Here is a 13342-nt window from a genome sequence, read left to right as displayed (position 1 = left end):
ATGGAGAAGAATTGGGCCCTTCGTGTTGTCCGATGCCGACTGCAGGCATTGCAGTTTTTGGTGCAACTCATCAATTTGTTGAGCAAACTTATGAGATGTAATGGTTTCACTGGGATTCAGAAAGCTGTAGTGGATTAGATCAGCAGCAGACCACCAAACATGACCTTTATTTAATGCAAGTTTGGCTTTGGGAAGTGCTTTGGAGCTACTTCTCAGTCCATCCACTGAGCTGGTCATCTCTACTTGTCATATAAAATCCGCTTACTGTCGCACATCACAATTCAATAAAGAAATGGTTCGTTGTTGCATAGAATAAGAGAAGATGACACTTCAAAATGACAATTTTTTTTTATTTTTGATCAGCTCATGAGGCCCCCACTTATCAAGGTTTTTTGCCCTTCCAATTTGCTTCAAATGCCGAATGACCATAGAATGGTTGACATTGAGTTCTGGGGCAACTTCTTGTGTAGTTGTAAGAAGATTAGCTTTAATGATGGCTCTCAATTGGTCGTTGTCAACCTCCGATGGCTGGCTACTATGCTCCTCATCTTCAAGCCTCTCCTCTCCTTTGCAAAACTTCTTGAACCACCACTGCACTGTACGTTCATTAACAGTTCCTGGGCCAAATGTGATGTTGATGTTGCCATTGTCTCGGCTGCTTTATGACCCATTTAGAACTTGAATAAGAAAATCGTTCAAATTTGCTTTTTGTCTAACATCATTCCCATAGTCTGCTTTATGACCCATTTAGAACTTGAATAAGAAAATCGTTCAAATTTGCTTTTTGTCTAACATCATTCCTATAGTCTAAAACAAATATAAAACAAACAGCAAATAACAGTCATTAGCAAAAAAATAAATAAAGTGAGAAATACACATTAAAATGATGCATAACATAACCATATTTATTAAAAATGTGTTCCAATATCACATGGCAAATTTCCACTTGCAAAAACCGCAATTATGTTTGCACCAACTTAATAGTATGTTCATTTTTTACACTTGGGGCCAGGAAGGTGGCCTACTCTTGGCATACAAGAATCACATCCCTGAACTTGGGCCCTGGAAGTGCTGTGACATCTTCTCGAATGCAATGCTTGGCCTCTGAACTTGCACGTTCCAAAAAGTTGTTATTACGATGAAGCTTTTCACCTTTCTTGGCTATTGGAAGAAGCCTGTTGTTCACAGGTATTCACATTAACAAAAATAAAAAACAACTTGTCTTCCGCTTTTTCGCATTACAGTTCCATCAAAGAATTCTCAGCATGGCCCTTAAGTGCTGAGTTTCTAGGTGTTTGTCTGTCTTTCCCTGAGTTAACTACCTTTTGGAGTTTGGGCTCCAGATAAAAATTCCTGGTGTTGTTTATCATCAGTGCTGTTCAGGGCCTCCTATTCTTGTTCATATCTACCTATTATCCTCTTTTCTCCCATCCTTCCTTGTCTCTTTTTCTCTCTCCCTCCTTTCTCTGTTTTTCCCTGTCTCTTCTTCCTGCTATCCCTTCATTTTTCTCACTTCTAAGTGTTAGTGTGTTCTTTCTGCTTGTGTCCTTAGTATGTGTTCAATTGTACATGGTAAGGCAATTTTCCAAGCTGTGGCCATTTGCTCTGCACACTTCAACTCATACCAAGTCCTTCTCATGCAATACTATGATGGATTCCAACCCCAAAGAAGTAATTTTATAGAATGATTTTAATTTCTCCAAGTATATTCCCAGAAGGGGGATGGCTGTGTTGTATGGAAGGTCAATTTTTATAGATATTTTAGAAATCGCCACATTATTTTCCACAGAGATTGTATAAGTTTGCACTCCCACCAACAGTGTAGAAGCATTCCCTTTTCCCACATCCTCTCCAGCATCTGTTTGCTGAGTGTGTGTGTGTGTGTGTGTGTATGTGTGTGTCTGTGTGTCTGTGTGTGTGTGTGTTTCCTAGTAAGGGGCAGAATGGCCCACATAGCTATTGCATTATTTTGGGACTTTGGATGAGTCCTAGTCACATTCAAGCCCATCTCCCAATTGCTGCCAGGACTTTACATTATGATTCTGAACACTTTGGACTTAACAATCTAGGAATAAGTTGTCATTTTCATGACCAAAATTCTTCTAATATAGCAGTTTTCACACCTTTCAAGGCTTGTTTTCCTTTGTTTTCTTCTGACAGTACTTTTTAAAATCCCCTCTGAAATCTTATGCAAACTTCAATATTTCAAACAGATCAAATTGGAGCTGCTGTGCTTGAGATGTAGATGCAGAATTCAGAGCTTTCCTCTCTCCTCTGCCACCTCAGCTATAGTTCTTTGGAGAAGAGTTTGATATACCTCGGGCTGGTCCCCTTCCCTTTCTGTTGAATTTTTTTAATTTTAAAGATGTGAGGTACAATTCAGGATTAGGTAGATGAGTGGTCATCATACAGGTAAAATTTGGGCATCCCTTTGGCCCTCACTTCGCCTGGTTTAAGATCAGGTATGCTTGTTAGTGTTATGTATCTATCTCCCTCCTTTGGCAGTATCCTGCCACTGCCAAACTTTCTTTCTTATAGTATAATGATAAATGTTCAGGGTCCACTTAAAAATGAGAACACGTGGTACTCAGTTCTTTGTTTCTGTGATAAATCACCGAGTATGGTACACTCTAAATCCATTCAACTTGCTGTGAAGTTCATAATTTTGTCCTTCTTTATGGCTGTGTAATATTCCATCATGTATATGTACACATTATTTTATCCAGTCCAGTTTTGGTAAGCTGTACAGATGGTTCCGTGTTTTAGTTATTGTGCAGGTATCTTTTTTATAGAATGATTTTAATTTCTCCAAGTATATTGCCAGAAGGGGGATGGTTGTGTTGTATGGAAGGTCGATTTTTATAGATATTTTAGAAATCGCCACATTATTTTCCACAGAGATTGTATAAGTTTGCACTCCCACCAACAGTGTAGAAACATTCCCTTTTCCAGCATCCTCTCCAGCATCTGTTGTTTTTTGTTATTGATGATGGCCATCCTGATTGGAGTTAGTGGTATCTCAGTGTGGTTTTAATTGGCATTTTTCTGATGATTAGTGAGACTGAGCATTCATTCATGTGTCTGTTGGCTGCTCGTATGTCTTCTTTTGAGAAGTATGTATTCATGTCTTTTGCCCACTTTTTAATAGGGCTTTTTTTTTTTTCTTTTTGGCATATTTGAGTTCCTTGTGGATCCTAAATGTTAAACCTTTGTCAGACATACAGTTGGCAAATATTTTTTCCCATTCTGTGGGCTGTCTCCCCACTCTCTTGATGGTTTCTTTTGAGGTAACACACTTCCCGACCTTAAACTTTACTATAAGGCTACAATAATCAAAACAGCCTGGTATTGGTACAAGAACAGGCATATAGACCAATGGAAAAGGATAGAGATTCCAGAAGCAAAACCTCAATTTCTCAACCAACTCATCTTCAACAAAGCCCTCCAACAATGACCACTGGGGAGAGGAGAACCTATTCAGTAAATGGTGCTGGGAAAACTGACTGACCACATGCAGAAGATTGAAACAGGACCCCTACCTATCACCATATACATAAACCAACTCTAAACATACAACCTCAAACTATAAGAATCTTAGAGAATTCAGGAGATACCCTTACAGATATTGGAATAGGCAACCAATTCCTGATGAAAACCTAAGATGCCCATGCCATAAGAGATATGATAGACAAGGGGACCTCGTCAAACCGAAAAGATTCTGCAAAGCAAAAGGTCCTCTTCCCTTTCAATACATAAGTAAGAAGTAGAAAATAGGGAAGAAGAAAGAACAAAAAGGCTCAGGGATAGAAAGCTGAAGTACCTTGTGGCCAGGAGCCAGGTCATTGGTCCTGAATAAAACAAAAAAAAGGACAGCCTTGATTATATGTTTGTCAGTATCCTAACAGCTGTTCAGTCAGTATTGAGACTTAAAGTGTAGAAGCATTGTTCTTTTTGAGACAGAAGGGGTCCTCTTCATTACTATTCCCTACAGCCAAAAGCCCCAGACAGAACTAGCTGTGGATAACAGCTTGACAGATTATCATGCCTTTAATAGATTATTTGAGTAAATGTGTTATTACTTTACAATGAGGTTGTTATTTCCAAACTTTTGTTCTAAGAAGTGAGGCTGGGTCAGTCAGACCTAATAAAGGCATATTTCCTCGATCCAATTAGCTATGTCATTCTATGCCACAGCTAGGATGGTCTCTGCCCACAGGCAGGAAGTGGCTAGATGAAGCAGGCCAGGGAGCTGAGATGAGACTGTCTGTTGTAGCCGTTGGAGTCATAAGAGATCAGCTCCTACTGTCTCCTAGCAAGGAGTACAGAGGTAGTGGGCTTTCAAGCGAGAGACTCTGGGGCAAAGATTGTTAACTCAGGGAAGCCCTCATTGACAGAGAGGTGAAGGGAGGCCCCGCCTCGCCCTATTCAGACCCTTCTTACTTTTTCCATCTCTGAGCTCAAAGTTGGTGTTAATGAGCTTCCCCTAACAGCCCTCAGCTGGTGCATGCTCACTGTCACTTTCCTGTTTCAAACCCCTCCTCTAACCTGAAATATTAGGAGAACACAATATTAATCTTTCTGCCTTCAATTAAAAAAAAAAGTTTATGGTGAAAGATGCATGTAAATAAGTACATATAAAACATGAGTGGGGATTAAAAATAATTAAAATGAAGAAAATGAAACAAATCTCCTTGTATCTACCATATAGCTTGGGAAATAATGTATTACCTCTATTTATAAACCTGTATCTGGCAATCTTGTTAAAAATCTCTTAATAAAATTTTAATAATTTGTAAGATTACTTTGTTCATGTGGTCACTCATATCATCTGCAAGTAATGACTCTTTTAGTTCTTCCTTTTTTTTGCTAAGTTGGAGTCTCACTCTCTCGGCTAGGCTAGAGTGCAGTGGCACGCTAACGGCCACCACTGCCTCTACCTGCTGGGCTCAGGTGATCCTTCCTCCTCAGCCTTCCAAGTAGCTGGAACTATAGGCACGTGCCACCATGCCCAGTGATTTAAAAAAAAAAAATTTTATTATAGAGATGAGGTCTTGCCATGTTGCCCAGGCTGGTCTCAAATCCGTGAGCTCAGGTAATCTTCTCACCTCAGCCTCCCAAAATGCAGGGATTATAGGTGTGAGCCATAGCACCCGGCTTTATTTCTTCCTTTTTCAATCCTTATGCCATTTACTCCATTGTTTTGCCTTACTGTGCCAGTTAAGACCTGTAGTACAATGTGGAATCAGAGTGGTAGGCATTCTTCTTTTATTCCTTACTTTTAAATGGAAAATGTACAACATTTTACTGTTGAGTTATTATGCTTCTGAAATATTTCATATGGATTACCTTTATCAGTTTGAGGAAATTGCCACATCTAGTTTGCTCATCGATTTTATTGTAAATGGTTGTTGACTTTTATCAAATGTAGTTTCTATGTCTTTTGAGATAATTTTATAGCATAGTTTTTTTCTCTTTTTTTTTTTTTTTTTTTGAGTTGGAGTCTCACTCTGTCGCCCAGACTGGAGTGCAGTGGCCGCTCCCGGCCACGGCAGCCTCGACCTGCTGGGCTCCGGCGATCCTTCCGCCTCAGCCTTCCAAGTAGCCAGAATTACAGGCATGCACTATCACGCCCGGCTGATTTTTTGATTTATTGTAGAGATGAGCTCTTGCTGCCCAGGCAGGTCTCGAACCCGCGGGCTCAGGCAATCCACTCACCTCAGCCTCCCAAAGGCGCGAGATTACAGGTTGAGCCACCGAGCCCGGCTTCTCTTTCTTTTTTAATCATTTAAAGCAATGCTGTACTTTCCACTCATAGAATTTCAAATGTTAAAATAAATGTAAAGACTTGGAATTAGTCAAACTTGGTCATTTTTTAATACATTGCTAGATTTCATTTGCTAATATTTATTTAGTATTTTTATATTTATGTTCACGAGTTATACTAGTACATATTTTTCCTTTCTCATGTTATTGTTGTCTGTTTTTCTATGGCAAGATGACAGTAGCCTTATAAAAAGAATTAGGAAATATTACTGTCTTTTGTGTTCTGGAAGAGTTTGTATAAGTTTGGAATTATCTGCTTCTTTAATATTCAGTACAACTTGTCTGATGGTTGCTTAATAGGAAATCTTTAAAAGCATAAAAGGTTATAGGACCTTGCTTAATTCAATTTTAAAATTTATGTTTTTCTAGTGATTTGAATATTTTATTGAAATTTCTAAAAGTGTGGATGTAAAGTTGTTTATAACATTGTCTTATCTTTTTTATTCTCTATTGCATCTACAGCTAAGAACATTTCAATTCTTTATATTGTTTATTTGCACCTCTTCTTATGGTGTTGCTCCTTTTTATTTCAAAGACCACATTATCATCAAAACAATATTATTAAAACATGGAATTCATCATATAATTATCTTCTACATTGACAAATCATAAGGGGACTTTCAAGACCCTTTATGATCTAGCTCCAGTCCAATTTTCCATTAAAAAAATAAACTTATTTTCTACTTTGAGTTCCAACCACACAAAACTGGTGTACTTGTCCTGACATATTCTTAACTTTCATAACCCAGTGTCTTTATTTATGCCTTTCCCACTATCTTGACCACCCTTTCCTTATATCTTTCTTATTTGAAATGTTCATTGTTTTTCAAGGTTCCTTGCAAATTCAACCTGATTTATAAATTTCCTTCTTATCCCCAAAGAGAATATATATCTCCTTCACCTGTGTTTTAAGCACATATTTCCTCAAACTTCTCCAAAGCAAGTATCATGTTGTTTTGTATTTTATGAGTTGTTTATATGCTTATGAACTTCTGTAGGTTGTGAGCCTTTTGAAGGCAAGCCCCTGTATTTTTCATGCCTGCACCCAAACACCTACCAGGGACTACTCAGAATTTGTTCAATTCAGTTGAACTAAATTAATCTAGGTGGAATTGAACAGGCATTCACACTGGAGTAAGGTGAAGATGTTCTTTCCTTTAAAAACTTCTCCTTCATTAACTGGCTAAATTCTTAAAGTCCTCCATTTGAGTGGCATTCATTTATCTTAATGTGTTTCTTTTCTGTCAAAAAAATGCTAACTGGTCTGGACATGCAGAGGAGGCCTTGTCATACTCTACCCTTCAGAGTTAGTCCTGCCTTGTAAAAAGTGGCTAGATTTACTAGATCTTTCCTTAAGAAGAGAAATACTGGTGGACAAGGAAAAGGAACATATCTAAAGGGAACCAAAGATGCAGAAAGTGATGGCTATATATGCTCATATTTGTTATCCTTTATTTAGTATCTATTTCAAGTATTGTGCCAAGTCATATGTAATCTTCATATCAACTAGAAGAGGTAGGTACTATTATCATCTCCAGTTTTACAGATGAGGAAACTGAGATTTTAGATAGGTTATACAATTTAGCCAAGGCCACTCAGCTTGTAAGTGGCAGAAGTGAGATTCAAAGTGAGGTTTGGCAGACTCTATACTTCTGCTACCCAAGCTATCTCTTCTTTATAACCTCATCTCAAGACATCAGCTATTTCTCAAACACCTGTTATGTATATAACCTCTGCCTGGCTCCACACTATCCCACAGCCAGTTTTTCAGATGTTTAAGTGGTCAGAATTGACCTCATGTTTGCTGATTGATCTTGGAAGCTACTGGAATGAGGCAAGAATATGTGCAACCGCTGTGACTGCTTCTAGTCCCTACAGCATCTCTCTCTACTAGTTGAGTGAGAGCTTCAGTGTTTTGAAAGGATTTGGAATGTCTTCAGAAACAAAAGTCTCTGCTATGTCATGCCATTACAACCTATCTATAGACCATTCCCTAAACCTGAACACATCAAAAGTCCAGCTCTTAGAAACAACTGCTTCCTTGATTAAAGGGGAGGGAAGTAATGATTGCCATTGAAGCTGGAACAAGAGTGTCTCAGGTATTAGCTCAGAGGGCCAACCAGAGAGCATGAATGTTTGAGAATTTGCAAATATTTAGGGTCAATTTGTAGTTTGCAGTTTCAAGGCAGACCTCTGCTAGCTGTGAGAACACATTTTTCCTCCCCTAACCCTGCCAATCAACAGAGCCATTTTAGGGATGCCAGGTCAATAATTTTACAGGTCAGCTAGTCTAAACCCCTCACTGTGTAGACAAGGTGCTGAAGACCAGAGAGAGGAAGTGTCTTACTCAGAGTCACATAGTAGGGTGAGGGTTGAGCCTGCCTTAAGACTCAGCACTTTTGTTAGAATGTCCCAGGTTGAAAAACTTAATCAGTTACTTTTTCTATGGAACATGATCTATTTTCAGTAGTCTTTAAATGCCTTGAAGACTGAAAGTACATTTTGTCATTGATTTGGATTCCCTACTGTGACTTGTTCATAGTTGGCCCTCAGCAGGTGTTTGTTGCCTTAATCAGTCCAATCTTCTCCTGTTCTGACCCTTATTCAACAGGACTCCTAGTGTCTGTGTGGCCTTGCCTCTGGCATGGTGCAGCCCTCCACTGTATGCAACTCCTCTCACCTGGAGGTGGCTTCTAAGCATGCTGAACCTCACTCACCTCTTCCACAGCCAGCACCTCCATAAGCTACAGTTTCTCGAATTCCATGCCTAACTCTGTTTCTGATTCATGTAGGTTTTTAATAATTGTTTTGCCTTGGGTACATACAGTGTGTAGAGATTTTTTCACTTAACTTTAGAGCTATATAATTCTTTGCACAGCTACATTAAGAAAGAAGTACACCTCATCAACAAGGGTACCTGCACAATGAATATTTGTATACCTAACCCTGAATTGTACCCCACAATTTTAAAATAAAAAAATTAAGAAAATCAACAACAAAAAAAGGAGTACAGCTATCCTACCATGTCCATAAGATGCAGAGTAAATCGGTTCTGAATCTTGGTTTTCTGGGTCCTGTCACAGCTTTAAGAAAGGAATTCTCTCTTGGAGTATTAATCTAACTAAAAACACCCAACAGGTACTGGAAGGGGCCTGTATGAAGGAACCTGATACCTGAATATTGTATCAGGTTTGCTAGTCTTTTCTTCATTTACATTTCTATATTAAGCTGTAGTGCTACCCTGGTATCCTCAAGTCACTTCATCTTTCCCAATCTTAATCTCTTCATCTGTTGATAGGGATAAAAAACCTGGCCACGAAATGTTGGGAGAATCCAATGAAGTAATGTCTGTTGAAACACTTGAACATGGTGTATGCAGTTCTTTGAACTGTAGCAGTACACTTTTTCACTATCAGAGAGCTTAAAAGATAATAAAGGCCGGGCACAGTGGTTCAAACCTGTAATCCCAGCACTTTGGGGGGCCAAGGTGAGAGGATTGCTTGAGTCCAGGGGTTCAAGACCAGCCTGAGCAACTTGATGAGACCTCATCTCTACAAGAAATCAAAAAATTAGCCAGGCATGGTGGCGCACATCTATAGATTCAGCTACTTAGAAGGCTGAGGAAGAAAGATCGCCTGAGCCCAGCAGGTCAAGGCTGTGGTGGCCATGAGCATGCCACTCACTCAAGCCTGGGTGACAGAGTGAGGCTCCAATTCAAAAAAAAAAAAAAGAAGATAATGAAATCCAACTGTGTGTGTGTGGTTAGGGAGGGGTTGTGACAACAGAGATAAGAGATACCGTTGTACTCCTGTGAATGTCTTCTAAGTCCAGTGTCCTGAGTGCTACTTAGCATTTGCATCTTGGATCAATAGAAACCCTGCAGACTGAAACCACTGGCACCCCCAGCAGCCTGAAGTCATTAGTTGTCCTTCCCTAGAAGAGCATTTTGTAAAGGTAGTGCCCCCAGTATGGATTCGGGGATCACATCTTTCTTTAACATCCAAATAATAGCTGAGCAAGTAATGCAGTAAGTCCACAGCCCTCCCTCAGTGTCTCTGAGAGTTCCCTGCTCCCTGGTGGTGGGTTGGAGCTTATCTATTTTTCTTGAATCAGTTCCATCTGCAATTTCCTTCTTCTCTGTCCCTTGCTCTCCTAGCAATAGCAGATGTTTAAAAGTATAAGTGAGCAGCTCTGAAGGCAGCTTCCAAGGCAGAGCTGTCTGAAGGTTGTATGCACAGGTGGAGCAGTAAGAATTAGCAAGGAACAACTTTTAAGGCCAGAAATCACATTATTGTGAAAGCTAAGGTGTGATTGTGACAACTGTCCCCAGTCCACTGGAACCACATCTTCCACCTGGTCTGTTGCAGAAGGCTGACCAACAGATTTATTTTACATCTCTTTTCATAGGGACGATTTTGCTTGCAGTTGGTTCTGGTCAATAGTGTTCCATAGGTGTTTGCAGCATGCCCCAGTGCTTACCCCTGGAAAACTGATGCCTCCTTCTTTATTATTCTTGTCCCTCTTGACCTCTCCAAGCTCTTTTTTTTCTTTTGAGTTGGAGTCCCACTCTGTCACCCAGACTGGAGGGCAATGGCACGTTCCCGGCCACCACAGTCTTGATCTGCTGGACTCCTGCGATCTTCCCTCCCAAGCCTTTCAAGTAGCCAGAACTACAGGCGCGTGCTACCATGTCCGGCTAATTTTTGATTTATTGTAGAGACAAGGTCTCGCCAAGTTGCCCAGGTGGGTCTTGAACCCATGGGCTCAGGCAATCCTCTTGCCTCGGCCTCCCAAAGTGCTGGGATTATAGGCTGAGCCACCAAGCCCGGCCTCCAAACTCTTGATTGTTTGTAGTCATTCCATTTTGGCCTTCCTGAAAGTTGTGAAACAGATTTTGTTATAGGAAGATTTGCAATGTGTTTTACTGGTATAGAAGTGACTTTATTGAGTATTCTTGTCTCATTCCAAGTAAGATCAGAAACTCATCTTAGAGGAGAAAACCAAATCTAGCTAGTTAATTTTTAGCAGATATCATCACTGAATGGTGAGAGAATCAGACAAATTGCTCTGAGTAGGTCAAACATAAACATGCAGTGCCAAGTATTAGTTTCTTTTCTGGGGCTTTTGGGCTTCTTGAGATGCCTATAAGAACATGGTGGAGAATTAATCACGGATCTCCTTTTGCTCTATTTCTCCCATCTACTTTTGCAGACTTTCACTTGCTAAATCCTAGCTTCTGAATGGACACGTCTAATTGCCAAGTAGCTCCAATGCCTTTTGTTGTTGGAGAATTGGTACACCAAAAAGCTTCAGCTAGAAGCCCAGACTCAGAAAAGCAATGGTCACACACAATGGGATGCAATTGTTGATTTGATCACAGTAAGGGCGGTTGTTTGAACTGACTGGTTTCTGCCTGCATATTCCACCCCCATACTGCTCTCTGAAAAAAAGGCAATAGTTAGGAATGTACTGATGAGATCATACAATTTGAAATTTGAAAATATAAAGAGGTGCTCAATTATGCCAGTTTGACCAAAAGCAGTCCAGCGTAGGACTGTATAATCAGAAGCTATTTAGTGAGTCACATCCTTTCAGGGAGCAAAAGCCTCTAATGAGTAAGATAGGTGTGACCTGGAACTACTTACTGCTTCAGATAACTTGGGTGGCATTCAGCAAGTAAGCATAGCCCTAATGGAAGAGAAGGAAAAGTGTAGCTAGCAGTCATCCCTCCTCTCCACTGCCCAGGCCATTTCACTTCTTTAGTAGCCTGTTAATACCTCTTATCTGTATTGCAAAACAGCCTCCTAACTGTTCTCCAACTTCCTACACCTCCATTCTCTGGCCTCTTCCCCTTCCAGCATTTCATATAAAGCAATAAATCATTCTAGAGCCCAGTTCTATTACCTTAGTCCTGTATTCATACTCCAACAGCTAAGGAACAGTCTCCCCACCTCAGTTTCTTGTCCATAGGCTTTCCAACCCACTGAACAGCCCATATCTCTCTGTTCTCCTTTACCTGAGCTCATTTCCAGTCTGATTGTACTTCTTACCTCTTGCTGAACACACTCTGAAGTTTCCTCTTTCTGCTGTAGCTGTTCACCAAACGTATTTTCCCTTTTCATGATTTTACCCATCATTCGTCCATGTCATCTATTTTACTAAGCTTCCCTTGACACACTACTCCCAAGTGGAAAAAGTTTTCTTCCTCTGAACTTACATAGCTAGTTGATTAAACTTTTCTCTTGCCTTAAATTCGCGTGTTCCTGATTTGTCTGCTTCCCTCAGTGGACTATGAGCTCCTTGAGGGAGAGGACTTGTGCCAGATTCATTGTCACATTCTGCCGTGGGGCCTTTGGTAAATGTTACAGTGGTTCCAACTACCATACCGACTAAAAGCTTGCAAATACCCAGAGATCCTGTAGAAGATGACAAAAAGAAATAGTTTCCCTTCTCAGGACTTCAGGTTTCTGGCCTACAAATTGGGGGCAGTGGCGAAGTGGGGGAGGTAGCAAAGTTTGCTATCTAAGGTCCTGGCTAGTTTTAGGATTCTATGACTAACTTTCCAAAAAGGGTTTATGTGACTATGAGGTTTTTCTGCTTAGATTCCAAATTGCTCTGTCTGTGGTGTGGGTTTGTACTACCTTTGCTTCCATCTTTGGACAAGAAAAGGGACCCAAGGATAGCCTTTGCTTTGTTTGCCTCTTGAGACCAGAGTTCTCCCAATATTTCCAGTGCCTTTCTGATTTATGACCCTATAAAACAAGGTGCTGTTTTATAATCATACAGAATCCACCTGACACAGCTGTAATGCAGGTTTAATATTATATAGTGCCTAATAGTAAGCATTAAAGGAATCTTTGCTGTTTTCATTATCATTATTAACAGTCACTTTCCAGTAAGACAGAACTGAGTTCAAACCTTTGTTTCACCACATACTAGTGTTGTGACTAATGATGTCAGGTTTCTGATCTATGGAAACCTTTACTGGAGACTTATCTTGCAGATGTATTGTCAGTACATGGTGCTTGATATTTCATAGCTCAAAAGTGTAGCTATTGTTATTATTATTAGTAGTAGTTTTATGTGCCTTATTGTGGTATAGGAACTTAATACATTTATTCAAAAGCCAATTTTAACTGCCAGCTGTCTTCTGGGAGCTATGAAAAGCACCTTAATAATAATGGTAACCAAGGCGATGTTAATTTTACCTATCACTAACATTTATTGAGCACTTTCTGTGCTGTAGGCAGTGTGAAGAGCTTTACAAGCATCTTTTCATTAAATCCTTAACAACAAGCTTAGGGGCTAAGTACTATTATTATTCTCATTTTATAGATGAGGAAAACAGACCACACAGAAGTTAAGAAACTTGCAGAAAGTTGCTCCAGGATTTGAGTGGAGATGAAGAAATGGGCATACAAAACTAGTCAGTGATAGACATAAAATTTGAGTCCAGGGTTTTTTTGTCTCCAAAACCCATCATTTCTTTCTTTTTCTTTCTTTTTTTTTTTTTTTTTTT

Source organism: Carlito syrichta, unplaced genomic scaffold, assembly GCF_000164805.1.
Source record: "Carlito syrichta isolate Samal-C Ts95f unplaced genomic scaffold, Tarsius_syrichta-2.0.1 Scaffold316371, whole genome shotgun sequence".
Classification (NCBI taxonomy): Eukaryota; Metazoa; Chordata; class Mammalia; order Primates; family Tarsiidae; genus Carlito; species Carlito syrichta.
Note: the sequence above shows the minus strand (reverse complement) of the source record.